At 37.1% G+C, this 3,954-nt stretch overlaps 1 pseudogene; it reads left to right on the top strand.

Annotated features, from left to right (window-relative positions):
- Nucleotides 1–3,520: 3,520 nt before the first annotated feature.
- Nucleotides 3,521–3,619, top strand: LOC132282872 (small nucleolar RNA R71; annotated as a pseudogene).
- The last annotated feature ends 335 nt before the right edge of the window (nucleotides 3,620–3,954 follow it).

The raw sequence follows: 3,954 nt of genomic DNA, 5'->3' as shown, positions 1-3,954 counted from the left end.
ATGAGGCTAGAATCCCGGCTACTTAGTGAAAAGGGGTTGTTATCCACCTTTATCAAGAATGAAAGCTTTCAATGCACTACTAGCTCAATTGTGATATAACCAATTCAATAATCAATAAAGAATGTACCCTATAAATGAATGCTAGTGTGCGCCAGTGCTAGTGTAGAATCCTAGAGTGAATCTCAAAACAACCACAAAATCAAGATGATGTGGACCACAAGTGCAAATATGATATTAATCTTTCGAAAAATTTACTCCTAAATGGCATCCACAAGGCATACAAGGAGTATTGGACTCTCAAGTCAAGCAATTTTTAAATTCTAAGCAATATAGTCCTCAAAAGATTAAAATCATAGCTAACATGGATTTCAAATCTCAATCATATATTTAAGTCTCAAACTTAAGTAGAATGCAACAAAAACATTAATGCAACAAAGACACCTTACCCCCAAACTTAAACTGCACATTGTCCTCAATATGCAATGAGAACAATGGAAAAGATGGAAAAAATATACAGTGGTGGTGTAAACATGAAGCTCGATTATGATCCAATTCGAAAGACGTCTCCCCCAAACTTAGAATCAACAACCTACTTAAATTACCACACTAGCAAACTCACATCAAATATTGAATGGGATAAGAATAATTAAATCATACATTCTAAGGCAATATAACACAAGATAAAAAGAGATATGAGATCAAGCCCTACCTAAAACATAAAGTATGCATGACTACTTATAGGGGCACAAAGGTAAAAAAAAAAAATTATTTTTATTTTTATTATTTTTATTTTTTTTGGAATTCAAAATTCAAAATTCAAAACTCAGTCAAAGTTAAAACCAGGAAAGACACAGATCGATCAATCCCAGATCGATCTCAAGAAGGCTCAGATCGATCAAACTTGTAAAAACCTGCAGACATGTTCGACTGATCTGACAGAGAGGCTCATTTTAGAAGGTCTAAAAATTTTTTAAGCGTTGAGACTGCAGATCGATCCAAGATGAATCTGGATCGATCAAAGAATTTACGATCGATCAGACAGAGAGCTAAAATATGCAGGTTTTCTTCGAACAATTGGACAGAGAGGTAATTGGATGCAGGTTGGATGCAGGTATGGTGTTCGATCGATCGAACCTCTTTTAAGATCGATCGAACAGGAACAAAATGCTCCTTTTCAATATGAAAGTGCATGCAATCCTAATCACAGTTCCTAGCAATGTATATGAACCTAAAGCAAATATCTAGACTTCGCAAGAAATGAAATTTAAAATAGAAATGAAGGAGGAATAGGGTTGTGACACCCTATGAAATGCATTAGTCTTTAATGTCTCTAGCAAGACGTTGGGCTCTTTTAGCCTGGATTAAACATCTTGTAGTGCATCCCCTCCTTAATGGGGTGATAAGTACTTTGAACTCCACCCAACAAATGGTTCCCTAAGGAACTTATTGGATTAAGCTCAAAGAAAACTTGTTGGCCGTTTTTCAATGTGATCTTTGGGCTTCCATACCCTTTCAAAACAAGATTTTGAATCAACTTTTTTTGAATTCAGGGTTGAAGATAAACCTTTTAAAATTTTGGTTTCACACAAAAACTCTATTCCTTCATATTCATTAGCATGACATTTCTTTACAACATTCACTTCTTCATGCTTGTCAAATAAATTCGGGGTTGGATTAAAGATATTCAACTTCACTTTCATGTGGCCAAATGAGATCTTCATTATCCGCGTCCTACAATTAATGTTGGCATTCGCGGTTACCAAGAAAGGACAGCCAAGGATAACGAGAATTTGGCTCTTAGGATTCAGGACCGGTTCCGTGTCAATGACAACGAAATCAACGGGGAAGAAGAAGTTATCAATTTTAATCAATACGTCCTCAATGATACCCCTAGGCTTTTTGATAAATCGGTCGGCAAGTTACAAAACCACCGACGTCGGTTTCAAGTCTCCTAAGCCTAATTTGACAAACAACGAGTATGGAAGAAGGTTAACAATTGCTCCCAAATCAAGGAGAGCTCGATTAATGACATGGTCACCAATGATGCATGAAGTGGTAGGTGAACCAGGGTCCTTAAACTTTGAAAGAGTGTTATGTTGCAAAATTGAGCTCACTTGCTCGGTTAAGACCACTTTTCTAGGTGCTTGGCTTTTGTTCTTCCTCTTTTGGGTGAAAAGATCTTTCAAGAACTTGGCATAAGTCAAAATTTGCTTAATTGCATCCAAAGGTGGAAGATTAACTTTCACTTGCCTAAACACATCTATAATTTCATTAGTCTTGGCTTTTTGCTTGTCAATTGAAATGGATCCTTTTAAGGCATCCAGAAATGGAGCTTTTGGTTTAAAAACTTTTTCAGAATTTTTCCTTGGAGTTTCTTCAACACAAGAAGTTTTGAAATCATTTTGAAAATCGTTTTCCTTCAAATCATTTTTCAAATCCCTTTTCAACACTTCCTCAATTGAATGATCATGCATATGCAATGAAAGAGGAATAGGATGTGAAACGGGACGGGTGTCAACTTGTGGTTGCACCAGTTCACTCTCTTCATTGGACATACCCACTTAGTTGTCCACAATCTTCCCACTTCTCAAGGTAGTTATCGCATTGACATGCTCAATTGTGTGACCTTCCGATGAAGAGTGAGTCTCCACAACATATTGTTGTTTTAATGGGGCATTCATAGGCATTTTTTCTTTCTCTCTAGCATTTGAAGTGCTTGCTATTTTCCCTACTTGGGTTTCTAGCTTTGCAATGGATTGAGAGTGAGAATGAAGCAATTGAGTGTTCAACCCTAGAGTGCCTAAAGCAGTTAAAACTTTTTCTTCAAAAGAAGGGCTCCTAGAATTTCCTTAAGAATATGATTGATTTGGAAAATGAGAATTAGAGAATTGGTTTCCTTTTGATTGATACGACCTATATCGTTGGGATCCTTGGCCTTGCATTGGAGGTGGAATGTACTTTCCTTGAAAACTACGTTGGGAAGGGTTTGAGTCTTCCCCTTGGTTTCTCCAAGAGAAATTCGGGTGATTCCTTCAACTAGAATTAAAGTGATTCCATAAGGATTGTCCCTTGATTAACAAAAGCTGCATTGACTTGTTCATGATGCTCACTTTGCACATGTCCATGGGGACAATCGGAAGTAGAATGTAAAACACTTGAACAGCTCATACATGATTCATTGGATGCATGATGGGAATGGTTAGGGAAAGAAGATACTTGATTTGCCGAGTTTTGGTTGATCAAGAATTGATCAAACCTTTGAGATAAGGATTTTATCTCGGCGATTATTTTATTGGAATGGTCGACTTGATGTAAGCCAACACTCTTCCTTCCACTTGAATTCCTACCATTCTTAGAAGATAAAGATCGATGCAAAGAGTTTTCACTCATGCTCTCATAAAGACGCCACACGTCATCCTCATGCCTATCAATGTAAGAGCCACCCATGGAAGCATCAACCATGCCTTTGTAGTTATCGGATAAACTCTCAAAGAAATATTGAACTAATTGCCATTTGGGCATATCATGATGTGGACACTTCCTAAGCAATTCATTGAATCTTTCCCATGCCTCATAGAATATTTCCCTATCCCCGTGTGAAAACTCTCAAATTGAGGTTCTCATGGCATTGGTCTTCGAAACCGGATAGTATTTCTTCAAGAACTCTTGTTGCATTTCTGCCCAAAAAGTTATTGAAAAAGGCCTAAAATTGTTAAACCAATATTTTGCCTTGTCTTTAAGGGTGAATGAAAAAATTTAAGCCTTAAGACCTCTGTTGGCATGTCCGTGTATCTCAGGGTGGAGCATATTTCAAGAAACTCATCCAAATGTTTGTAAGGTTCTTCACTTGGAAGTCCATGATAGTTAGGAAGCATTTGAATGGTTTGTGGTTGGATTTCATAGTGGTGTGCTCTAAATGGTGGCAATTAAATGAATGTGGGTGCATTATATTCT

This window comes from Cornus florida, unplaced genomic scaffold (genome assembly GCF_030987335.1).
Source record: "Cornus florida cultivar Cherokee Brave unplaced genomic scaffold, ASM3098733v1 CherokeeBrave_3.0.0_Hap2_Chr01, whole genome shotgun sequence".
Taxonomy (NCBI): domain Eukaryota; kingdom Viridiplantae; phylum Streptophyta; class Magnoliopsida; order Cornales; family Cornaceae; genus Cornus; species Cornus florida.
The sequence above is the reverse complement of the archived record's forward strand: the minus strand, read 5'-3'. Positions and strand labels throughout refer to the sequence as shown.